Source organism: Coturnix japonica, chromosome 13, assembly GCF_001577835.2.
Source record: "Coturnix japonica isolate 7356 chromosome 13, Coturnix japonica 2.1, whole genome shotgun sequence".
Lineage (NCBI taxonomy): Eukaryota > Metazoa > Chordata > Aves > Galliformes > Phasianidae > Coturnix > Coturnix japonica.
In genome coordinates, this window is record NC_029528.1 from 6,210,208 (window position 1) to 6,237,053 (window position 26,846).

At 42.4% G+C, this 26,846-nt stretch overlaps 1 protein-coding gene across 5 annotated transcripts in view; it reads left to right on the forward strand.

The window, feature by feature from the left end:
• Nucleotides 1–26,846, forward strand: part of SGCD (sarcoglycan delta) — a 297,420-nt gene that overhangs the window by 9,083 nt on the left and 261,491 nt on the right. The window contains exon 1 of one of the 5 annotated variants that reach the window (XM_015875790.2): nt 24,631–24,652. The exons of the other annotated variants lie outside the window; for them this stretch is intronic. The gene's annotated coding sequence lies outside the window, so the exon portion shown is untranslated. Of the gene's footprint in view, nt 1–24,630; nt 24,653–26,846 lie in introns of those variants that run through there. 5 annotated transcript variants of the gene reach the window in all.

Genomic DNA, 26,846 nt, shown 5'->3' on the forward strand with positions numbered 1-26,846 from the left:
TGCCCTGCTTTCCTGCATGCGGTGTGCACACAACAGGACCATCAGCCAGTCTCCAGTGCTGTGCCATGTGAACTCCCCTAAGGGAATGAAACCACTGAGGCATTCACCTTTGGGTGCAGACTTCCCATTAATGCTCTTCTTAGTCCTTATGGTCTGAATTTTGAAGAGCATCCATGAATGCAGAAGAACTGGGGCCATATCCATGGAGGTGCTGTGTGCTGCTGGAGTTTTGCCTCACTTACAGCTGATGGACCAGTTCTGACGCAGTAGAACTCCTGAGCAGGTCCTTGCACTCACTGCAGGCTTGTGTCGGCTGCGTGGTTGCTCAGCGAGGTGTGCTCTGCTCCACAGCCCCATGCTCAGAGTCCAGCTGCAGTGCACATCTCTGCAGGCACGGTGGCCCCAAGCAGCTCTTTGTGGGCATTCATCCTTGTTCAGCAGTTAGCCTGAGAGTTAAAGTTGGTTCATTCGCAATGCTGACACTACTCACCGACCGCTCTTCCTTATTCTCTGTAGTGCTTGGATTGCTCAGCAGAGGGAGAACAGACCGTACTGCGAGACACCTCGATGCCAGCAGGCAGTCACTGCTCTGACTGCTGGCAGGGAGGGGAGTCCCCAAACTGCCCTCTGTGCTGATTTATATATTTTTAGCTTTTTTTGTTCTTATTTTTAAAGCTCTGAGTCAAGCTGCGACTTTCACCTCTTGATCAGAAGTAGCTGCATCAGTCTGTAGGTTAATGGACTGTTAAGAATGAAAAGGTAGGTGGCTGTGATTAAACAAACAACAGCAATGAAAAGGCTATGTTATGTCCAAATCCAGGATACAGCACTACTGGCATGAGCAGAAGATTGCCACGGAGCTGTGTGTGTTTTGTGTGATATATATTTTTTGGTGGTGGTGTTCTTTGAGGGTGGGAACAGTCCTGTGTCAATGAGTGAGATCTGTGCACAGACAGCATGGTTCGATAGAGATCTGCTCCCTTGTAGCACTCTGTGGAAATATGGGAGAATTAGGCCTTTTTTTGTTTGTTTGTTTTTAATCAGAGATATCAATTTAATATGATAAGAAAACTGCTGCTAAAACACTGCTGGATAAAAGCAAGCTGATAAGCATGAAGGGGAAAGAAGCATTGGGAAGTTCGTGTGGTTGGGTTGAGCAAAGTGATGCTTTGAGGCCCTGGCTCAGTCCATGCCCACTGGTCACTGCGCAGTGACATGCTCTGCATCGGATGCTTCATGTTGGCATTACCAATGAGGTTCCCTGTTGCTGAAGTTTGCAGCAGATCAGGATGATTGCTCTGGTCGCATGAGGCTGCTCCAGTATCCTGGGGCTCCAGCGAGTTTCCCTGCTTGAGCAGAGGGCTTGTCTGTGCAATGCTGCAGTGGAGGTTTTCTTAATAAATGAAAGAGTCTTTTTAGAGCATGAATTGAGAATCTGCAGAGGATCGTGGTCAGGTTATTAACCCTCTTTTAAGGCATCCTGGAAGGAGCTCCAGCAATGGCAGAGCATTCACCCAGCCCAGTAAAGCAAGAGTTCCTGGGAGGTGCTGAAGCTGGAGCAGAACATCCCATCATCTGCATTCCTGTTCCTGATGGATAAAACTCACTCTGTCACGGTGTCAGACAGCAGTCTGTATCCTTGCTTCTGGCCTGGGTCTCCCAGGCCTACACTAGCATGTGCAGCACTTGCACTGCCTGTGGGTACCACTGTGCCCTGCTGGGGTGGGCAGTGGGGCTGATGCTGTGTGCAGGAGGAGCAGCTCGCTGCCAGGAGAGCTCATCTCTGCTGGGTAATGAGCTCTGCCTCACTCAGGGCTGAATTGCTGCTGTATGGATCGCAGCAAAGTGCAAATGAGAATGCAGCACTGGGCACTTCGAACAGCCTCTCCTGTACATGGCAAAGAGCTAATTAAATGAGAGCTCGTTTGAGCTCTTGGACTGCTGCTAGCCTGACTTCTCATAGAAGAATCTTGTGCAGTTTGTCTTGCTCCAGTAACTTTCTGAAGTCTCTCAAAGTGTGTGTTGCCACAGCCCCCAGCTTTTGTTCTCTTACCCTGTGTTAAGTTTAAGATCAGAAGAGCCACGTTGCTGACTGAAGCGTGATCCATCCTGACAGCTGTGCGTGTGCAAAACATGCAGCCCTGGTGTGGGGTAGGAAAGGCTTCCATGATTTAGAAAATAACTTGTGCATTGCTTTTTTTTTAATTATAAAGTCCCCGGTGCAGGAAGCGTGAACTCTTTTTGGAGTGTCAGCATGCACAGCTATGCTCCTCTTGTGACTTACTTTATGGACATAGACAGGATGTAAATGGATTTTCTACCTTACGCTTTCTTTCTGAACAAGGATACAATTTGCTGCTTTTGCTGTCACGCTCAAGTAAAACCTTAACCCTGAACTTTAACTCTTCTATGTCATCCAGTTTACAGTTATTCCAACTTTCAAGTCTTTTAGCGTATGTTACTGCTCAAAAACATGAATACAAAATGGCCTTTAGAGCAAGAATACCATGTCTAACCTGAGTGCTATTTCATTGCTTCAGTAAGACTGAAGAATCATAGCGTGTAGCTTAGTTTTCTGCTTACAGGATGGTCCTGCATGGCTGAATTATTTTTGTGGTTTTGTATACAGAGCTTGCCATAGCATTTTGTGTTTAGAAAATAAAACAGAATAAAATGTTTGAGATTATGTGATTATTTTACTGTTTTACTGGGCAGCCCATTGTGCTTGGTGCGACTAAAGGCTTGCCTTGCTTCGTGTATCAAACTCCTCATTTTGGGGTGGGGGATGTGATGGCAAAACAGCAGTGCTCTGACAATAGTTGGATTGTTTTATGCTCTGCTGGAAACAGATACTTGAAAGGAGATGTTAGGTCTGAGGGAGCTATTTGGAAGCAGGTAGTAGGGCTGAGTGGGAGAATAGGGATGGGGCTGAACTTACTGACCCTGGTGTCAGTGAAATTACTGGGAGTGGAGTCAACCACGCTGTAATTAATTATCAACGGATAATGATTTTTGGAAAGGCATGAATATAAGGTTTGATGTATTGGCTGAGTTGTCTGGAAAACAAATCCGTTGCTTTTTCTTCTGTTTCTTTTTCTGTTTGTTTTACTCTGCCCAAGTCTGGGTCTCCTTCTCAGCCCTGTGGCATGGGCTCTGTGCAGGCTGACGTGTAATGCTGTCTCATGCTTTAATATCACACTTAGAGCATGCTTTACTGGGTTAGGCAAGAAGCACCTGCACTCTAATTGCCTATGAGAAAGCAAAAAGAGATGGAGGATTTCAAATACATTTATAGGATATTGCTAGTAGTCTGTGTTTTGGCTTGAACAGCAAAGCTGTCTGACTTGGATGGAACTGGTTTAAAGATGAAGTGCAGACCATGCTCAGAGTGGCTCTAAAAACCTCATCAGTATCCCTTTTAATTGGTTGCTGCAGAAGTGCATTTGTTCAGTTAAATCTTCTGGAAAAATGATGCAGCATAGAAACTATGTAAACAGCTACAGCATATCCTGCGTGGCTTAGTGGGGTCACAGTTTGTATGTAGGAGGAGTGTTCTCAGCATCAGAAAGTGCAGGGAGTCAGGACGTTAGTCATTCTACTGTATGCATTAAGAGAAAGCATTAAGAGCAATCAGTGAGATTCATCAGCTGAAATAGGCTGGAGATGTTCTTCCCAAACCTCACACCTTCAGCAGCTGGTAATTAGTCATGAACACAGACTGGAAAACTGTGGTGTCAGTGTTGCTTCTGCACTGAGGTGCAGGAGATGGGTGTGCTGGGGTGCTGTAAATGCAGCTGCCTCAGGTGAGCAGCTCTGTCTTCAGCCCTTGCTCAATTTGGGGATACAAGCATTGGCTTTAAAGTGGGAAAAGGTTATTTTATAATCAATGATACAAAAGCTGTTGTTCTCCTTATGCTTCTCATGGTATACAAGAGTGTCCTTGCAGGGGCAGAAGCAAAGGTAGAATTTCATGGCTTGTTGTTAGCCAACTGGTTGACTGGTTAACCAATACCTGTAATTCCAGGGTGGAGAATGTTATACACCTCAGCCCCGGTATTCCAATTTACCAATTAAACACGTTATGGCTTATCGTAATACCTTCCAAGAAAATTGCATGGCTTTGCATGTTTTCTTTTACAGGTGGGATTCTGTGATTCTGTGGGTGTTTTAAAAACAGATAGATCAGGAGTTCATTCTGTTCCATAATGATGCTGTGCATTTCAGTCTCTGTCTTGCCTGAAGAGTTCTGAAGTTTTCTTTTTTTGGTTACTGCTGAATTGATGTTTCCAGAAAGAACTGTCTGCAGTGACTACATCTCTCTTCTGAGCTAAAGCAGCTAATTCACAACCTGTCAGTCTACGTGGACAGCCATACCCATTTTTCAGTGCAATATTTTGCATTTATTAACATTTAATTTACTCTGTCACTTCGCTCTCCAATCAAAGTGCCTGCAGACTCTTCTGCTCCTTTTGCATTGGTTACAATTCTGCCCACTGTTCATTGTTTTCTTGTCAATACAGCTGGATGCTTCATTGTGTCCCTTCTCCTTCTCAGACTTTGTAATGGATATGTGAACTCATGCAGGTCATGGCAAAGATACTGAGATTCATTAATACCTCTCATCATCATGATAAGTGATTTTTATTAGTATTCCCTTTCTTTTTTTTTTTTTTCCTTTTTGCCAGTGGTTGATTCTTAAGATGTCCTTTCTTTCTATCCCTTCATTCCCTGGATTCTTACTTTATAGGTTTGCCTATACATACGTGTACAGGAGCAATGCGTTGACATGTGGTTAAGTGTTACACTGCACGCACTGCTATGGAAATGTTCAGCCCTTCAGTGTGCAAGATAAAACTGTTTTTCATGAATGGCAATAAGCTTTAATGCATTTACTATGAGGGGAATAAAAACAAACACTTGAACTCACATTGACGGAACTTGTATTTCAGCTTTAAGTCGTTCTGTAGAAGTAGCGAGACATAATCTGTCTACATTCCTCACACAGTGGCTTTAATGAGCACTTCAGGTTTTGTAAGTTTTGTTTCTGGAACGTTCAGTTTGGGAGAAGAGACTTTGACTTCACTCTCTACATCTTTGTTCGTTTCTCTACAAAGCTCCAACAGAACAGCAGTACTGCAGGCTCCTGATGCCAGCATTTGTCACTGCTCTTGTATTGTAACTCTGTTTTATGGAGAATTTTATGTTAGAAGCTTATCTGTGTTCTCAGTGGGAGAATCTGAAATATATATATGAAGTCTGTAATGAAAAGCAGTGGGAGGAAGCTTGGTCCTCATAAATACCCACCTCGGAAGGGACCTGTTGAGATTCCCAAATCTTTTCCATTTATTTATTTTACTTGTTTTGCACTGTTGGTCTCTGCTGAAGTCACAGTTCCTTATGTGGGTGTGTGTTCCTTGTGAAGTTGTGCGCTGGGGTTAACAGAGCTATTAAACCACTCTGCTGCAGCAGCGGGAATAATTCACTCACTAACACGGTCACCTAACGCACGCATGGGTGGGGAGAGTCTTGTTTGGAGTCACACTGGGTGCATATCAGCTTGGTCTCTACTGTGTGACTGATAAAGACCTTTTCTCTCTGCTTCACAGCAGTGGCCCTGTGTGAAGGAGGGATACTTGTTGGGAAAGTCCATGCTGTCATCTTCATGATGAGATGTAGGTCACTTGTTTTTGAGTGGGCAGCTTTGTAAGATGCTGGTGTGATATCACAGTAGTTTGAAGCTAAAATTGAAACAGCCAATCAGTGAACAACTTTAGCATTAAATTAGATTGTAATTCAACTTAATTTGATTGTTCTTTTTTGGTATTATTTCTGGGATCTGCACTGTCTGAATTGCACTCCTGCAGTTGGAAGGAAATGCCTTTTGTCTTAGAGCAGCTGTGATCGCAAAGTCATGAACATCTTGCTGCAGCGGTTGGTGAAATAAATATTTCTGCAGTTTCAGTTATTTGGTGCCAAGAAGGCAGAGCCTTAAATATGAGAGTGATTCTGCACGATCTCAGATGCTGCTGTGGGTTACAGGGCTGGAGGTTCTGAATGCAAACTGCCCACAACCCTGTCTTCATGCTGCCCCTGCAGTACTGTGAGTGATGTCTCTGTTCTGTCCTTGCTCCTGTTGATGTAGCTCAGACAGCCTGGTGGATTTGCTTGTTGTGCCTTCCAAAACCTGAAAGCCAAACCAAAGTTTTCTGCAAACATTTGGTCACTCCATAGGCTCTTTCCAACCTTGGATGCCTCTTTCCTGCATGCATCTCTTAGGAAGTCGCCTGAGCCTCCTTGTGTTGGCAGAACAGAACATTAGAGAGAACCATGGGTTTGATTTAAATGAATTTCCAGAGACAGCTAAATGGGGAAAAAAATTAACAAGTACCCATTGTGGTTGACAAGCTCAAATGAGGTCAAGATGGAGATGAACCTGCAATTGTCAGCAGGCTCTTTATGCCTTTGGCCAGCCAATACTTGTCTGTTCTGTTTAATTCCAGTGCTAATTGCTTGTCCTTACGCTATACTTCATGATCTCCTGTACAGATGACCATTAGATTAATTAGCCCTTCATACTGAGGGGTAGAAGTACTACATGCAGATGGAAATAAGGACTGAAGAGTGATATATTGTTGAATGAGATCAGTTAGAGTGATGCTCCTGAGAAAAGACAGCAAATAATTCACCTCTTGTTCAGGAAGTCAACAGCAGAGCAGAAGCTAAGAGGAAAGAGAATTGACCTGCTGTCCTGTTTGTGGAGTTTGTGATTCCATTTAGGGCTTGAAGGGTTGTTTGACTCAACATGTGCTGTGTTGCCTGTCTGTTGGCAGGGCTGGGGTAGGACACTGGTTAATGCCTTGGTGTGGGTTGGAAGCTGCTCCTCCAGCTTCACCAAAGTGTTGCATGAATACCTGTGTGTGCCTCTTGCTGGAAGGTGCAATTCGGTTGCATCCAATCTTGCTGGGTTTCATTGCTCTTGTATAAATAACAGAATCATTGCATCAGCTTTTTACACAGCAGGGCTGATATTGGCAGTGGTACCTTGTTAAAATGAAAGACTGTCTATCTTATTGTAGATAATGTGAGACTAGCCTGTATTTTCTGCTTTCTGACAATATTCTGTGCCAGATAAAGTCCAGTGAGAGTTATGTGCAGGTTTAGCCACTCTTCTTCTTTTTCCTCCAAGAACTGCTGTGTTTTAAGAGGCTTTTTTAATGGGTAAAGTGAGGATTTGGTGCTGTACTTTAATTGTACAATAATAAAAGCATTATTTCAAAGGATAAGTGTGCTAAGGATGAGAAACACAACAGCACTGCACTCAGCACTGATGACAAAGAACCCAGAAGTGGTTTTAAACCTAACATGTTCTCTTGAAGTTTGCTTTGTCTGCATTTATGGGAGAGACTTGTCTCTACCTAAATTTTAGAAGCTGAGAGATCAAGTAAGTGAAAAATAGGATGCTAAGATAGTTAAAAATACTGTGAGCTTGTGGATGTTTAAAGTGTCTCATATTTTAGTACAGAGTCTCATAAAAACAAACCCCAAGACTCTTGAGAGTTGACACTACAGTCAACATTTCTTAAGGAAAATAATAGTTCCTAGGTTGTACTTTTGATCCCTGCATCAGTGCTGTCACAGAGCAGCTAAGCAATTTAAAAGCCACATTAGGTGTCCACATCCCCATAACTTTAAATACAAAATTGTATGGTCAAGGACTGTAGTCACGTTCAAGTACAAGCATCTGATTTGGGAACCTCAAGGCAGTGCAGTCACTGGAGCCTCTGCAGGGTGAACCAGAGCTCTGAATTTGGAGCCTGATTCTCTCCTGTGTGTGTGTGGGTATCCAGACTTAAAGAAATTAGCTGCCTGCATTGATTCTCCATCTCTTCTTGCTAATTGGTTCTGGATGTCCAGTGCAGTTTGTAGTGAATGGGGAGGGCCTTGCAAAAGTGGTGCTGAGTGCAATGTGGTCAGTGACTGCAACAGCCAGGAAAAACAAACTGCTTGCCACCAAAGGAAGCATAGGAAGGGATGGTGTTGTTAATAATCATTTATGCTTCTTTTCTTTCTTAAAAATTGGGCTGGAAGGTTTTCCAATGAGAAAACAAAGAAATAGATTTTTCTATTCTTAAGTTTCTTTGATCTGTAATGACAGAGGTTTGTGGAGTTGCAGCTAATTTTGCTGCCAGATGCTGCTTGTGCTTTTAAAAAATGAACTCTTGCTGCTAGAGTATCACTGAGGGCTTTGCAAGGATTTGTCCTGTAAGCTGTAAGCTCCATACTTAAAAGAAGCCGAGGAGTAATACATGTATCAGCTGGTCCATCAACTCTGTCTGTAATGAAGCTTCTCTAATGATGTCTGGAAGAATCACTGGTGGTGAGTCTGTCAGAATAATACAGGTATTACAGTTGACTGTTTCTTGAGAAGGATGGGCCAGGGCCAGAGGAAAGCTGGTGGAGCTCTCACAGGAGATGCGTGAAGGAAGAGGAAAGCTGAGAAGAATCCTTGTCGCTAATTAAAAACATATTGGCGAGGAGTACAAAGGAGGAGAAGGAGTAAATTAGTTAATGCAAAGTACTGGAGCAAGAATAAAAAGATGTACTTTGGCTTTGAATCAATTTGGACTAGAAATGAGGAGGAGGGCTATATCTAGCAGAGTAACATGCTTCAAAGAGCACTTCAGAGTGGGTAATAGGGTTTAGTTTGACAGGAGGATTAAGGGATGCAGTGGCTGTTAGGAGGGCTGTGCCCCTGGAAGGCTTTGCTGGCTCTCAGTAGCGTGTTTGTTGATGGATCTTCCAACAAGCAAATTGGTGACTTCTCCACTTTGCATTGTCAAATTGTCAAAAACAATAACAAAAACAATATAGCTCCGGTGTTTGAGACAACATGGTTACATGGTTCACCTTTACAGGTTATTCTGGCTGACCACAGAGGCTGGAATTATTTTTTTTCTGTTTACAATTGTGAAATTTAATTGTACTGCTGAATTTGAGTTGCCAGATGGAGAGAACCTGAAGGGGGCTGCTTCTCTGCACCAGCTTACCTCTGCAGACTGAGGTGGCTCCCCAGGGCAGAAAGACATTTCTGGTTATCCCATTCCTGATAAGAACTGTGCTCCTCTTCCATACCCAAAGACAAGGGGTCATTTTCTGTTGAATTTATTTATTTCTCATCTACTTCAGTGTTTCAAATGAATGGCAGAGCTATCATCTTCAGGGGAGGAAGGTTTGGATAAAGCAGTTGCTGCTGTCTCTGTGTTTCCATGCCTGATTCACCCCTGCTCAGCGCTGTGACCTCTGTGGTTGCAACATAGCAAGTAAGGAGGCAAAATCAAGATTCCTGAGTAGGCTGCAAATGAAACAGGCCATTTCTCAGTGTAATGCCTTTCTTTCCCCCGTGAAGGCATACGTGGAACAATCCCTGCAAAAAACTGATTTGCATTTCCATTAACACTAAACAAAAACAGAAGTGGATGTTAATACGCAGCTGTTAAATGAAGCTGAGAAAATGGGAGCATCGCCACCAGGATCACAGAAAGTAAAGGTCAGTGCAAAGAAAATATTTGGATGTCAGAGCAGTGGAAGTTATGCAGAAGATGACTGGTCATCCCCGGGTTCACTCTGAGGGCATCCTGATGCATGGAATTTCCCAGCTTTTTTATCATCTCTGCACATGGCTATTAATGTATTCAAAAGCGAAATAGACCAGCGTGTTCCTTTCAAGAACTTTTTGCTAAGAATGCCTATTCTTTGCTGAATAATTACCAATAACAGGAAGAAAAGTCTGCGAGTTCTTTATTTCTCTGTCTAATTAACCCTGAGAATTAGCTTCCCGCATTACAGCTTCCTCAAAGAGGAAGAGTGAGCAGTGCAGGCAGTACTAACTTGATACAAGCAGCTTAGAACGTGTTTTGATGGCTTTTTAGTATTTTGGATCAGTAACACTCTTTTGGCACCATCAGATGTGGGGAATGCATAATCTTTCTGAGCAGCCAATTAAAATAATGACTTGGATGGCAAGTTTTCTCCTTCCTTCTGTGTATGGCTGTACCCTTCCTATCAAAGAAGTTGTATCTTAATTGGCAATCCCCCCTGCATCTGCTCTCTCCATCACCCCCTGCAGAGCGGCACACTGCTTAATTAAAAGGGAGTTTGCGTGTTTATCCCTGAAATTTCACTTGAGCTTTTGTAGATGTTTCAAAGACAGGAGAGTTTGTGGAGACCTTGCAAAGTAATTAATCCTGTAATATTCTTTCCTTGGGAGGGGGAAGAAGGGAAAGCTGAATTCGTTGGAACTGAGAAGAAGCCTCAAAGTTGGTGAACTCGGTGTGTGTGTGTTGTGAAGAGAAGTGTATGAGACCCGGTAAAGGACCAACCTCACTATGACAGTAGTATGGCTGCTGTGGAAAGGTGGAGGCTTTGCTGCAGTGCTCCTGCAATGTGTTTCTCCCTCTGAAGGAGAGGCTGCTGCTGGAAGCAGCGCAGCTGATTGCTCTCTGCAGACATCGAGTCTGTGGCCACTGTGATGAGCCCTTACATGGGGAAATATTTCACAGTCACAGAACAAACTGAAGCCAGCAGCTCATTACTTTCAAACCTACAGTTTTATAACTCAGTGGCTCTCGGACTTTATGGAGTTAGGCGTCATCTTTAACTCTCTAAATTACTTGCAGAAGACTGTGCACTTTTGTCATCAAAATTTTAATTAAAATCACTGCTGAGGTGTGATAGGATCCCCTGAGAGAGCTCTGAACTTTTTCACATGGCTTCAGAGTCCAGTAGTCTGGAAAATACAGCTCTTCTTTATGGGAGAAAATGAGTGAATGAGGTTCTTGGGAACAGCGTTTTCCCAGTGCTGTAGCTTTTTTGCTGCCTTGTGCCATTCCTTCTGTAATCCCCAAAGGAAGATACGTTGCCAGAGTCCCACAGGCTGGGCTTTGGGAGCCGTTAGAAGTCATCCTACCAGAGCCTTGGTTGGGATGCACTGATTTTTGAGCTGTAGAATCAGCTGTCTGCTGAGCCACCTCATCCATCTGCTCAGGCTGGGTTGTGAGAGGGGTTCTTCTGCCCTGCGAGACATAATAACGCCTTCAGCTCCCCACCAAGCTGGAGCTGATTAGCATGTCACACCTCTAGAATTCCAGAAGAGGCTTAAAATCAGGTGAGAAGATGACTAATGCTTCTGAGGGGGGTGTCCCTGCTGTAACCCACAAGGCTTTTGTCAGAAGACGGCTTAAAACAGTTGCTTAATTTTGCAAAGGTAGAACTAAGGACAGTGAGATTGGTAACAGCACATGCACATTTCGTATACCCCTAAGGGACAAGGTTGTAGTTTTCATCTTGCATGTAAAAATCGTAGTGTAATGAATGGAGCCATGCTACAGAAATGGGTAAACGAAAGTAGTGCTTAATGGGGACTGCTCAGATGTTCAAACTGCATACAGAGCTAGAAATCTGGTTTTAGCAGAGAGCTGCTCAGTATCTGAGACTGAATCACTAATGTTCTCTCAATCTGCTTGCTGTGTGCATGAATTCATCCCAGACTGAACCATGCAAACAGCGCATCCAAAGGAACAACCAAAGACAGAGAAAAGGGTGAATAGAATCTGTGGACCAGAAGTAAAGGTGCTGGATGGATTACTGGGAGATGGAGAATTGTCCTACCTCCACTGGCTCGTTAAATATGATGAACCTTAGCAAAGTCTGTCCTGACTTGTGGCATCTGGTGGAATGGAACAGAGACTGGAGCATGAAGTAGAAAGTCTTTGGATATGCTGAGCTCTAAGCTGTGTTTCCGCTTCCCTGAGCCAGAGGCTTTAGCTGCATACTTTGTGCAGTTGGTGTGGAGGCAAATCAGTCCTTTGGTGTGCTCGAAAGGAATATTGGGGTGTGGGGAGAGGGAAGGTTTCGGAATGCTCTTATTTGCAGTTTTGTTAGGTAACATTGGGCTCATAGAGATGACCAGTGAGACTGTCTCAGTAAAGACTTCTGCAAGGAGATCAAAATAAACAAGTAGGGAAGAGCGGCTGGAAAAGCCCTATCAATTAGCAGCTTCCTCAGCCTCCGTGCTTAATTTTCTCACAAGCTAATAGGGGAGGAGGAGGGGGCATGCACCTTCATCAGAATGCTGCACAGGAGTACAGGGTTGCTATTAAAAGCCCAATAATGACTTGTATCAGTTTATGCAGATTTGCACTGCTGGGTTACTCTGTGCCTGGCACTTGGCAAAGCACAGATAACATTTAAATCAGGCAGTAAGTGTAATTAAGTACTACCCTTCAGCGCATCTCTCCTTTTAAGACATTTTTATACACCGTGATTTAGAACATGACAATTGGGTGAGATTAAAGCAGCAAATTGTGCCTATAAAACAAGCCCTGAGAATAGCATGGGACTGTAAAATTTTATAAAGGGGAATACAGCACATGCCTCCAATCCGATAAAACTTTTGTGAGCTGGGAGATTAACTGTGAAATACAAATAAGATGATACAGTATGCGTAGCATTCAGATAGTAAATTGCTTGTTATTGTAACAACTTATTTCCTCCACCCAGAGGATTTCTTACTTAACTTTTCCAGAAAATCTCATCATGTGAATGATTCATTAACCACTGGAGGTGTGGAGAGAAGGTGAGAAATCAGACTGCGGTGATGTCTGTATAAAGATATAATAACATAAATGTAGTGAGAGAGCATCTGTATTGAAACATGTGCAGTCAAGCTTGTGATTGGTTTCTTCCTCAGCTTCAGGCGAGTTGTATTTGCACAGGGAAAAAGTCCTTACCATATTTCAAATCCTTAATAAGACCAATTGGAAGGTTTTCTTGGGCAACAAAAGTATTGCTTTACAGGAAAATGTCTGAAGCGTTGTCTTCTGTGGTGCTCGGCAGTGCGTAGCCACATGGTTTCTCCTGCACTTTGAGTGCATTTGAGCACCTCCATTAGCTAATCTTGGTACATCTTAAAGCAGAGGCTGAGCTTTTTTAGAAACTTCTTTGTTTGCAAAGAAACTGTCTTCACAAATCATGCTGAAGTTGTTGTCATTGGTAGCTGAAAGGCAGAAACTCCTTTAACATCACTGTTACAGTGGCTTTTCCTGCTCAGGCACTGTTGCCCATGTATGATGACATTGTCTTTCATAGTCTTTCTTGATAATCTCATGTATTCTACCTTCCCTTCATTTGCACTAAGCCAACTCTGCTTGGTCTCGTATTGCTTTCTTTTTTGATGGACACAGTCACTCTTAATAAGGAGCCTTTGTGCCTAAATGTATCAGCTTAAATGTCCTTGCTTCTTGTCAGACAGGTGAGGGGGCACAGCACCTCAAAGCCTGCCCGTTACTTCCCAGCTGCATTAGCTGCAGAGAGGAATTGTGTTTCCTTCTTAGACTGCGGTATTTCAGTCATGTGAGAAAGAAGGTCAAAATGATAGTTTGTTTCCTTCCCATCTCACTTTAGGTTAAAATGAATACTTTATAAACTTTACTGTAATAATGTGTTATATAAGGATACAGCAGAACTGGAAGGAGATGTTTAAATCATTCTAGAGTTGTTGCAGGACAGCTGGGTTTTAAACGCTGTGCAGGCACTGCATTGCAAACAGCCTAACACCAACCCTTGGATACATAGCAGGGTAACAGAAAATGTAGGAACAAGTGGGAGCTTCTGGAAGTGCAGCTTCCATTGGTTGTGAACCATTTGTGGGCTTGTGATACTCAGCCTGTGTTTTGATGGGAAAGTGTTTCTACATTCTGGTTTTGCTTTTGTGCTTGATGTCTTTTTTACTTTCAGATTTATTATTCAGAACCACATTTATGCTCTAGATTGTTTTGATATTGTTAGGGAGATATCAATACTTCTGAATCAACATTTAAATAGTTCTGCTAGATAGAAATGCTGACCTTTTTTATTTTTTTTTCCTTTTTCCTTGCTTGGTTTGAAATGTCAGTTCAAAATGGAAAGGATTCATTTGGAATGGAAATTCCCTTTTCTGTGAAATATAGGTACTGGCAGTGAGAAGTGGTGCTGATATCCCACCAGTACCATGATCCCATCTGTTCATCCATCCTGCCCTCCCAAGGAGGATGAGACTTGCTGCGCTCACCTGAAATCCTGCTATCAGTCTCTGTCTTCTTGGTGAGAATGAACTGGGCATTGGCATTGTGCCTCTACTGATCATACGTAGAGTCTACAGTCTGCCTTGTGGAATGAGATACTCGTGCTGTAGTGACCTTCAGAGTGAACTGGATCCCAACTGAGACTGAGGTTTACCTACACTGATTTGTTTGGCTGTGACCTGAATCTTTTAGCAATTTATTTTTTTCTGATTTTCACCCCTGTAGGATTTAGTGGTATTTCGTATTGCATGATCAGATGTAATGGTTTGCATTAGTTAGAGGTGCTGTAGGGAGTAAGCACAGAAATGACTTCTCTTTGGAATTGAAGAGAGTGTTTTCTCTAATATCTGACCTATAAGCTATATTTGTGTTATCTGTATGCTCTGGTATTAAGATTTGCTTTTTTATTTAGATTTATTCATAATTGGACTATTGGGATGGGTGTGCTTGTTATTTAAAAACTCCCCAAAAGCAAAACAATGGATATTTTTTCTTAAGGTATGGTTTTTAAAATTTACATTCAAAGCTCCTGAGATTGAGCAAAATGGGCAGAGGTTATAATGCTGTGAATTGCTCTCCTTTAGCTTTGGCTGAAGGCACAGCAGTGAGAATGTCAGTATTCCAACTCGAGCGGGGATTTGTAAGTCCAGCTCTATTAACGCAAGCAAATCTTCTGCTTACAGGTGGGGAAAATAGACCTATTAATTGAAACTGCTGTTCAGCAATTCAAACAGTTATTTTCAGCTGTTTCCAGCAAGCGTGTGGGCTCTTCTGTATTCATGAATGCATTCTAGCATTACTGGGATTCGTTGGTGCAGTGGCTGTGCTATTCCTGCTCGGGCTGAAGATAGGAACGTGGTTGGCTCTGTCCTACGTCATCCAATGTTTGGAGGTACCACCTTGCTCTGTGCAAGTTGCTGAGTTAAGGAATTTCTGGTTTGTTGCAAGGAATGGGCTTGCTGAAAGTTAACAACGCTAACAAGTGTGGGAATTCACTAAAAATAATTTGGTATACAGGCCCATCTCGAAGTTTTGCGTGGCTGATGAGGACTTTTTGAGGTAGCTTAAGAAAAGGCTTAGAAAATGATGGGGAAGTTATGGTTCTAAACACTGTCAGCATCAAATTATCTAGCAAGTTGGTCAGTCCTTTATATATAGGAATTTGTCAGGGATTGTTGCTTAATTAAAGTCTTAATTAAAAAAGAGATATAATAATTTAAGAGCTATCTTTACTCTTAGCTAATTGAGACTAAGAATACTTATGCTTCAAATGTTCTTTAACTAAAAAGTCAACAGCATGTTATTTCTAATTGTAATCTGGATCCGTCTCATACAGATCACTCCTGGTGTCTCTCTGTAGAACTACAAGTTTTGTGGCTTTTTGTCCTTTGAGATATTCCTGCGTTAAATGATACGTACCACTCCAACGTGAATAGTTTGTGTAGTTTGGCTAATAGTTGAGCCACGGGTTAGGTAAATATGGATAGGCATGATTTACTGTGCTTTACAACGGCAACAAAATGCATGGCAGGATCTTTTCTTCTGGGGTAGGGATTGCTGTGGGGAACTGGCTATGGAAGGAAGAAAGGAGGTACAAATGCTTAGGGTATTTGCATTCTTTATGATTTCTTTCTAAACAGGGAAAGTAAAAGATGTTAGCTGAAGTATTATGGTATCATCTGTTACCTACCTGCTGCTGCTGCAAATGGAAGTGATGTCTCCGTTCTGCAGCCTGTTCTGGAAGAAGCTGTGCTTGGCAATATGGCCATTAAAGGCTCAGAGAGCAATCCAGCAACTCAGACAAATGTTGGGTTCCTTGAATTTTATTAACCCTATCTATTACATATAGTATCAGGACAAAATTATTATTGCATTGAAATCTGTTATGAACAAGTCATTAACTTTGTGATTATTCTTATGTCTGTCTGTTTTAAGTGAGGACCCTCTAAGTGGTTTTCATGTAAGATTGAAGCCAAACAGCAATAAGTTTGTATAAGCATCTGGCGCAGTGTCTCCTATGCCTTCTTTCATTCATAAAGTCCTCTCTTCCTTGTTGCTTGTAAGCCAAGCTTTAGCATCTCCATGCTCCATCTTTACCTTTGAGCATGCTCAGGTTTGCTGCTGGCACAAACATCAGTGATTGGAGTGGATTAATTGAGTTTCCCACCTGTAGAACTCAGTGAGGAAAGTGCAGGAGGTGCTCTGTCTTATCTTCACACCTTTTTACTCAGATAGAAGCATATTTTGTACTCTTCAGCTGAAATAGCAAGGAAAACCCAGCACCTGCAGTTTGTTTAACATGTGCAGTAAAATAATAATTATTATTAAACTTGGGCTGAATGTTAAGTGCTTATGGTAACGTGTTTACTTTAAAACAACAGCCCTCTCCTTGCTGAATGCCGAGTCCTGTGAACAGAACTCTGACTAGGTGCAGACTTAATGCCACGTCAGATACACTGCTGTTCCTTTTCCTTTTTTAAAATAAAAATAGATTTTCATCTCCGTTGCTGTAAATTAAACTAGTCTTTCTTGTCTCATCCTTTGTGCAGGTAGGGAACAGCTGTTCTTTCTTGTCATTTTAATTGCTTTGCACGTTTGGCGGTAGCTCTTGCATGCATTCTGGTGTTTTCTACACCACTTGTTTGGTTATTTATTTCATTTAATGTGAATGTTGCATGTATCATGTTGGTGCAGTTGGAAGCCTATCACAGTGCTCCCCTTCATTTGTCTTTGTTTAATGAGCAATGTGTGAAGCTGAGCATTGCCTGCCTCCCTGAGTTGCTTTGGTCTGTGTAGATGGAGGTGTTTTGACATATAACACAGCTTTGGTTGCCACTTCGTGCGGGCTGTGGCAGTATTGGTTCAAAAAATGCAGTCTTAAGTGCTCTTAGTTTGACCTGTTGTGTCCTGAAAGCATAATGTTCATCTCCTAGATATAGAAACCTAGATATTGGGTATGAGTGAGCCTGTCTTTTAAATCTGAGCATCCCTGTCTTCTATGCAGTGCAGAATAGAAAGCCCAGGTGATACTCCCATTTGATCTGTGATTGGCCCAGAACATAGCGTTCCAAAACACGTCAAGTCACTGTTTAAGCCTATACAAAGGAGAGACACCTCCAAAAAGAGCATTTAAAAAGAGGGAGGGAAAGATACCTGAAGTTGTGACAGTTGCTTTGTGCTAATCTGTAGACATTGGGGTCTTTTTAGAACAGCCAGCAGTGCTTTGGAGACCAGTCTGATCATAAGCTGAAGAGAAATGGATGTTTTTGAGCCAAGATAGCAGAACTACAAGTATGTTTATTTTTGGAAGGATTGTGATGCCAACTGGCAGTGCAGACTTGGCTGGGGTAAGGGTCTGGTGTGGCTGCAATAAAACATAAGGATACTGAATTTAGCAAAGGAGCAACAGGAATTATCATTGGTATTGTTGCCGGGGAGTGCAGATGCAGTCTGGCATTTTATCAGCATGATCTTAGTTTGAACTTCATGAATAAAATTTAATATATGGAGCTTGGAATAGCTGGTGCTGGATTTATACCCAGGGAGCAGGTACATTTAATTTCGTAAGTACATTGCACTCCTCATCATTTGTGTAATTTGAATGTTAACTGTTTAGTATCCTCCGTGTTCTGATTTTTTTTTTCTTCTTCAGAACATTCCCCTGGCACAAATTGTTGCCATATTTTTATCCTGCTTATCATTGGAGACATGGATTAATTTTTATAACCACAGGTTAAACGTTTAACATGGAAACATTCCACACAATGTTACTTAAGAATAAAAGGAAATGCTTTCGTTTTGCCATTCTCCAGCCGAGAATATTATTGGCTGTGCACTGAGAGAAGAAATAACCCATGCAGTCATGCTACTATATCCAAAATGAGCATGAATAGATGTGAGAAATCAAAATGGCAAACGGGAATGCACTAGAAATAGGGAGTGCTGTTGGGAAGTCTGAAGTGGCAACAGCCATTTGATCTAAGCTCTTGTTATCTGTTTAAATATCCTTTTATTTTTTAAAAGCTCTTCTTGCATTATATCTGAACCAGTGTAGAAGCTGTATTTGGCAACAGTCCACGGTCACTTCAGCAACTTTATTTGCTTCTTAACTACCATTTTCTTTTTTCTCTAATGCCTTCCTGCTTCTGAAAGCCTGTTCATTGATATAATCTGAGACATAAGAAAGTCTTCCCTTAGTTTATGATGCAATTTTTGGAACTTGATGGTGATCTAAATCCTCTCCAGCCGAGGAAGTTTGCTGTTTATTTTACAGGGTTGTCTTCCATTTGTTAAACTGCAGCACAAATTCCAATGTGTCCTCTGGCTTATTCTTACACAGGATTACTAGTTTTCAGCAATGATGCTGCTTTTGTTGCTGGGTGAGTTAAAGATAAGATTACCCTGAGGATGGGGGGCAGCACTGTGTGTGATGCTTAGACAGCCTTTTGTACCAAAATCATGACTCCCAATGGAGGGATCTGTGGGAATGGACTGATGACTACAAATTTCAGTGCTGTTTGCCACGTTGTATTTTACGCTCTCCGTATATAACCCAATTTTGCAGTAGTCTTTAAACAACTTGGTTTAATTAATTAAATTAATTAATTAGCTAGCAACAGAATAAGAGAAAGGAATAATCCCTGTTAGATCAATCATCTACGCTTCCTTGAGTAATGAAGCTAAGTACTTTGGTGATAAAAAATAGGAGGCAGCATGGGGGATCTGCAGTGGTAGACAGCAGATAGAGCCGTGGTGCTTGGCTGGGGCCTTGCACTGTATTTGGATTTTCATTTCAGTGGCTGACCTCCTGCTTGAACTATCTGAAATCTCTGAATGATCGCGTTCCTGTTCCAAACCCTCCCGTAGCCTGCTGGTCTGTTTTTTGATGCAAGCAGTAGAAAGCATGAAAATAAATTAATGTATTGACACGTCAAGATTGACTGGTGTAGTATTTGTGGTTTAGTTTGTATTTTTCTAAGAGTGGATCTTATTTGCTTTTCATTTTGAATTTCAGCGTGATTATGGGTAATTTGAGTTTGCACAGTGATCAGTAAAGGGGCGGTGACTGTATGCTTTGTATGCTGTGCTGCATGGCCCAGATGAACGCTGCTGGGCATACCAACACCTGCTGCTGGTGAGGAAGCCGAAGTCAGTGTGTTGCAGAGGTGTTTGTGTGCTGAGCACTCACACTGCCTGATGGATGCAGGTCAGCGTTTAACTGGAAGGCACTCCAATCACAATGAATGTTTCTCAAACTGAAAGCTTGACCCTGAGTCGCTGCTTAAATCTGTTTCCAAATCCACAATGACACGGTGGAGTTCTAAATCCTGCTGATTTCTCAGGGTGTGTACTGCAAAATTGTGAGCAAGCTCTCCGTGAGTCAGAAGAGCTGAGCAGATTGCATGAATTCGAGACACCTGGCTGGATGTCCTCCAGGTGACAGAGGAATGAATCCTGGCAGTTTCCCTCAACTTTGCTGGGAACAGTGTTGAACGCTCAGTGAAATTGCTGCGGCTCTGACTCATTTATTGAAGAAGGTGGTCAGAAACGGGAGGAAACTGCTCATTGACTGTAACCGAAGCAGAACTGTACAAAACTAAAGAAAGCAGAATTGAAGACCCTGAAGGTATAGAGGTAATCTATAGGAAAGATAATCAGCTTTTGTATGTTAGCCATCATCAGCCCAGAGGGGAGCAATTTCTGCAGTCTACTTCTACTTCATCCGGTGGGTATCAGTGTATGGATTTAATTGTAGTTCAGTGATGAGAACATTAGATAGCTGTAGAGCCTGTAGGTACAGCTTACGCATTTCAGGTTAAAAGAACAGAACAGGTTTTGTAAAATTCCCCATCTAGCTCTTCCTATCTGACAAGGTCTCTAAAAATATGTTTAGTCGGTGTTAAGTGCTTCAGACCTCTTCATGTGTAAGAAGGTTTCTTCAAGCAGACCATTTTTCTAATGATGGCCACTCTCCAGCGCTCTGCCCTCAGTTCCAAAGTGGACAGCACTCAGAACAGCCCGCACTGTAACTGCTTTTTCTTATGTCTTTAATTTGACTGTTGGTACCTTTGAGCATTCTGGAGAAAGTCACACACTACAGTGCAAGAAGAGAAGGAAAAAAAAACAACTTGATGATGAAACATTCCTGTGAATCTTTGAACAGCGTGTGGTGGCATTTTTGACCTCTTCTAACCCTCATCCCCTTGCTCTTATCTTTCTTTTCGATCCCCTCTTGACATCAATGAAGCTCATCACAGGAAGAGCTTTGGAGGAAATTATTTAGTAATAATTGTGAGGAGTTGGGAGGGGAGGGTTTGGGATGCTGCTATGCTGGAGGGTCAGCTCTTCTTTTTTAACAGGTTCGCAGTCTTTGTCTCTGTTAACTCTGTGTGTTTGATTGGTTTCAGAAACCTTAGAGCACCTGAATGTCATCCTTGTCTCTAAGGGCTCAGCCTGAGAGGTCAGACTTCCCACTGGAAGGCCACTTCTGGTTACATATACCTACGGTCCACAGTATAAACTTCATTTTTCTAACATAGAGGCTTGTCCTTTTTTGTTGTTGTTGTTCTGGGAGCTGCTGCCCAAGTGTTAGTTCATTCCCTTGTGCTAAGTTTCCTCTTGGTGCACAATGCAAGATGCTCCTTTCCATTTATAAAGTATGTGGGAGTTGTTGCAGAGCAAAGATCTTGCCAAAGTCAATAGAGCTGGTTGTTGGCAGAGCCAAGTTCACTTTAGTGAATTCATTCACACTGTTGACTGTGGGAACATGCTGAAAAATATCACGGCCCAGTGGCAAAAAGCCTTTAATAAGCGGGGTCACTTACTGCCAGTGAGACATTGTGCACACAGTTACCTTTCAGACAGACAACTACACTGACAGTACATTGTATTTCCTGCTTGGACAGAGTGTAACTTGTGTCCCAGGCACTGGCTGGGGAGGATTATATTTTGCAGTACTCTGCAGGGGTTGATCCCAGAGAGGGAGGTTGGTCCAACCAACATTAATGTTCCTGTGCAGATCCCTGCCTGCAGGAATCCTTCCTGCGCCCTGCCTTCCACTGAGCTCTTTTTGTTACCGTTGCACTTTCATTCCTTGCCTTTTGGCATGCTTAAATAAAATTAAAGGAAAGAACAGAGTTCCACCTGACTTCTAGTTTAAGTCTGGTCCTTCATCATTTAAAGTCTAAAACGCCCTGTAGGAAGCTAATGCTTTATGTAGACCAACTGCAGTCCCATTTGCTGCACAGATAATAATAAACCTTTCCTGGGATTAGTGAAGGTTTCTTTCTGAATTAAAATATCACTTTGGGGAAAAGCTGACTTTCTCCCCTTGCTGTTGTGCATAGTCAGTGTCTGTTTCAGTTTGGATTTCTGTCAGAGCTCTGACTCTGGGCTTCCACCTGATCCTTACATGTTCTTATTAACATTTATTGGGTTGTGCATGTGTGTGAGCTCCTTCTGAGGTGGCACTAGCTAAGGGGTGGGAAGAAGACAGTCTGATCAAGGTTCAGAGTATCTGAAGGACAGCATTGAGAAGTGGAGTAATCTACTTGAACCGTGGGTGTGTTTTCTTTTAAACAGGGCAGTGGTAGCTGACTGCTAGGAATGGCTTTTCCTCCTTTCTTCTTTGCTTGTTACAGATACCAATAAACATTTTCAAATTTAGGCCAGTTTAGTCTATTATGTCCATGGGTGAGTTTCCAGTTTTTAAAATGGAAGAGCAGGGAAGAAAGCTAAGAAAAAAAACAAACCCAAACACCAGCGACAAAATGATTGCATGGTTGGACTTGTTTACCACCCTCACACCTAAGCATCTTCCCTGAATCTTTTCTCTAGGGGTTTGCTGCAAGTGTGGAGCTATCCGGGAGTTGAGTGTGGGTTTTGTTCCTCTTTCTAGAAGAGGTGTAACAATCCCCAGCTGCACAACCTGTGAATAATGCATGGGCAGTTTACTGTGTGTGGGAGAACTCTTTTACTTCCTGTTCAATGTTGGTCTTATGCTTTATCTTATATGTGTACTTTTTCTTTTCACTTTTGCATCTTTTTTTTTTTTTTTTTTTCTTTTCCTTCTTGTTAGCACCCAAGCGGGAAATGAATTCACTTCTCTTTGCCAGTCGGTGGAATTTTTAAGCTCCGTATTTTACTCCTGAGTTTGGCTTGGTACTCATTTTCTTTTCTTCAACTGTTTTTGAGGATGTTGGACACTGCAGTCGCGTTGAGCAGTGCATGTGGAGCAAAGGTTCCGTGGTGGTGGGCTGCAGTGGAGAGTGGGAGTGTTTGGAGATCTACCAGCAGAAGTGGATCAGAGCATCACAGGAGTGGCTGTGGCTGCGGGTGCTGCTACTGCAAGTATCACAGGTCTGGTAGTGTTTGCTTTGGAATCCTGACCAATGCACCTTGAGGACACTGGGATGCATCTGAAATGGGTTGGTTGACTTGCTGGGGGATCTGCCTAGACCAGTGTTGATGGTAGTCTGACTTCCACGCGACTTCGGAGCTGAGTAGGAGAGGGAGAGCTCATTTTTAGTAGATGTAGAATTAATTTGATTGATCATATTTGACACCAGTCAGGGAAGAGAGAGGTATTCAGGCTGAGAGAGCAGGAATGTGTTCCAAGATTTTTCTTCTTTTCTGTATTTTCTGATTACAATGTTTTTCCCCTCTGCTGTCTTATTCCTCTAACAAATGCCTTTCCTCCATTACATTAAAAACAAACAAACAACAACTAAACCACACACACATAAAAAGGAGATTCTCTATAACACAATCTGTATTCTTAAAAATAACTTTTGTGATGTACTTTCTGATGGTGATAATTTCAAAGCCTATGGAGATGATACTGGAAGAAGCTTCTAATCTAGTAATGAAATGAGTACAACATGCGCAGAAAAGAGGGGACCAGCTGGAAGCAGCTTATTTTTCTTTTCTTGTCTCTTCTTCAGCTATTTCTGTTATCTTCCCCTTTTAATTGCAGGACAGAGATGAGAAATATAGAACTGTAGTTGTCATAAAAAGCAGAAGAAGAACAGGTCTGTTTCCATAATCCTGCAGCTTTTTCTGGTGCAGAAACCCGCTGAAATCACTGCATCCTCATTTCAGAAATGAAAAGTATGGTCTGCTTCATCTTTAACTGCTGTCAAATGTTTAAGCTTTCCTTTCCCCAGCACTTATTCAGAACACATTTTCTGTTCAGCTAGGAATGTTATTACTAACTGATGAACAAGTCTGAATACTGAACGTGGCAAACGATTGACATTTCTAAAGTTAATCATAGAAACTTTTCATCCGGAAGATGCTGAGGCTGCTCTGGATGCTGATGTACCATCTGACACCGGCAGTGAGGAGTGCTGAACAATGTCAGTTCAAGATGAGTGGCTATAAAACAGTGGAAAAGAAATGTGATTCCCATGACACTAAGTCATCATTTGAGTTCAGCAGACTTTCCTGACTGGAAGACTACTAACAGAAGACACATTCTTGCTAATAGCCATATGCTTGCAGTGCTGTAGTCTGAAGAGCTACTCTCACACAAAGTTTAAAATATCACCTCATTAAGAAACTCTCCAACTAATAAACAAGTCACATACCTGCTTTATTTTTCTTCTTGTGATAATACGTTTCTTGAGGAAGAATTAGATTTGGTAACAACTTCAGCAAACAGTGTGGAGATGGAGAATTTGCAAAAAAAAAAAATGTAGACATGCAATTTATTCAAGGGAAGTTAGACTCCTAAAGCCATTTGTTTCTCTTCAAATACTGTGCTTTGATTTCTGAAGTCTTGCACAGTGCCTGTAGTGTAGACACTGCTGTGGTTATGGCCATTTGGGACCTTGCTCACCGAGGTGCTAAGCCTGCCTCCCTGTGCTGTCTTCTTGACTCTAATACAGCATGTCTGTACCTGAACAATTGAACTGATGTGGCTACTAGGGCTACACATACCCAAGTCCCCATCAGCACAAGTCTAGCCAAGGAGATAAGGGCTGCTTTAGCTCTGCCTTGCAATGGAAGAGCCAGCAATATGAAATAAAGTTTTGCATCTTGTAAGCAGAATTACTTCGGCTTTTTAGTTGTGATGTGGTATGATTTCTGTTTGCTGGGCTACAGGGGGCTCTGGGCTTAAGTGTTGTTCACACAGATCTACTGGCACTGCCGATCAGAAGTGATAATTTGGAAGGTTTACATGATGTCTTCTGTGAATGTGTGTGCACTGAAATGAGCCGATTCTCTCATGCAGACAATGTTGTGAGTCAACCAGTTCTAGATTCTGGTACTTTCCAGGTGGCTTTTTTTTTTGCATTGTAGTGAACTGTTAAGCTGGGGCTTGACCCTTGATTGAGCACCTGGTGAAGGTGAGCTGTGATTGGCCCAGGGAGGCCAGGCAAATTGTTTGCACCTGTGTTCTCCACCTGACCAGGAGGGGTGGAGCCCCACTGGGCTCATATCAGGGCCAGCTGCTGGACATAGAACATCACTTAGACATGGGATTTTTGCTGAGGAGTGCTGTGCAGCCAGGGAGCCCCTTCCCCAGATGGGTAAGTTCAGCTCTTCTTTTTGTATGTGACTATTGGCTTGTTTGTGAATACTTTGTCTGGTGTTGCTGAGAACCTGTCAGAAGCAATTTTGCTTCTTCATTAATACAACACCATTTACTCATCTTTTGGTGAAAACTGCCCTGTTAGGAGAGGTGATCTTTTTAGCAGCCCACTTCCAGTATTGTGCATTTGTTTCTGTGTTTAACCTTCATCTGCTGAGTTGCTTGGAAAACACTTTGCTGTAGTGACTAGAGCGCTGATAAGACTGGAAGCTTTTAGGCAGTGTTCCAAATGGCTTTCTGCGTGTCGTGCAGCCTGGCTTGATATGAGGGTAAAGGAGCCTTGCAGAAGCTAATAAGTTATCCCCTGGCCTGGTTTTTATACCTGCCTAGTGGTCCCTTGGGATTGGCAGAAGTTTCTCTCTGCATTGTGCTGTCTCCTTGGGAGTTCCTGTCTCTCCATTCTCCTTGCTGTTCTTCATGTGAAAAAACTAACTTTAGCTGGCATCTTGCTTGTGCTTCTCGTAGGGTATAGGATGGGCTAAATCTGAGCATAAAAAACATGAAGGCATGGAAAGAATATCTCTGTTATTGTGGGTTGAAAGTATTTCTGTCATTGGTTTAAGAAACAAAAGCACAAAAAATCCCTTCTCTCTTTAACGTGTAGAAAATGTATCTGTTGTTCAGTTCCTAGTGGTTTCTGTAAATGAATGAGATCTCGTGTATTTTAAATTCATCAGATTAGAAAAGTTCTCACACGGAGAGCCTTAGATTCAAAAGGGGAAAGAAAACATCGCAGACATCAGGGTGACAAATCTAAGGGATTAATAGATATTTCTGGATTTCGAGCTTTATAATTCAATATTTGTTGGTTGTTTGGGGCTTTTATCTGGCCTTACTGAGCATCTTTATTCATGGTGGGCCATTGGATTCTCTTAGGCTGTGTGGGATTTGCTGAGCGCTTTTGGTAATAGTGGCGGTACTTTATTTCTGCCCTGGTGTTCTGGGAGATTTGTTTGAGGGCACGTCTTCCAGGAATTATATAGAAGAGGCACAACAAAAAGAACACTTATCTTAACAGAGCCACAACTTCACTGTCAACTATAAAAGAAAAGCCAGCAGATTCCATCTCAGATTAAAAGTCAGCTATGAATAGAGGCAAATATTCCCGTAGGCGCAGGGCAGCTCTCTGAAGAGAGATTGTTGAAAATGCAAATGGCTGAAAGAGAGTTCAGAGCGATTACTTTGTGTTTCGGAAGCACTGTGGTTTCGTATGCCCCGGGTCAGCTCTTATGAGATTTAGAGTAGAGATTTCTGGAAGACCGATGGCAACTTTCCACATGCTGTCTTCAAAATCCTCCCATCGTCTTTGCAGGCAGATTCACTTTTGTGAAGGACTCCTTCAGGGGAATGGATAACAGATGCCAAGATGGCCCCTTCACACAGTATGACAGCACAGGGCAAATGCTGGAGGGGGGGGGGAAGCACCTTTCTTCTTCTTTTTGTTTTATTTTGTTTTCTCCTCTCCAAGCTCAGAACTGTCACATTAGCTCTTCCAGTTCTTAAGGCATCCTTAACAGGACATCACATCTTAATAATGCCAACGGTGTCTTGACCATAGTTTATATAAAACGACAGAGGGTAATAATCGGGCTCCATCAGGAGGCCATCAGCTGGATGAGGAACAATTGACCTTTCAGGAAAAGCCATACATTTAGAGGCAAACTAAATAAAGTATCAGACAGGATAGACTGGAGTTGCAAAGTGGTGTTTTTGTCAGATTGGAGGAAAAGGACACTGGGAATAAAGTTATTTCCATCTTAAAGCAGGGAAAAGGCACCGAAACCTAGTTTTCAGGAGGTGGGTTCACCATTGCTGTCATTTTAGAAGAGTGATAGAGCTGACTGTTCTCCTTCAGTTTTACTGATAAATCAGCCAGTCGGACCACAGAGAAGTCAATCACTTGCATGGTAGCATTAAACCTGTCATACTAATGGGATAATTTGACAAAAAGATTGATTTTGTGTGTCCCTGCTTCACATTCAAGACAGTCTCGAAGTTCACAGCATTGAGTTTATTTCTGTGCCTTCAATTTCTGTTTTCTTGGCATCTTTTGCTCGGGGTGTAAGAGAAAAGCACCCTGAAAATGAGGAGCATGAGCATAAGACAGTGAGAGTGGATGTGAAGGAAGCTGA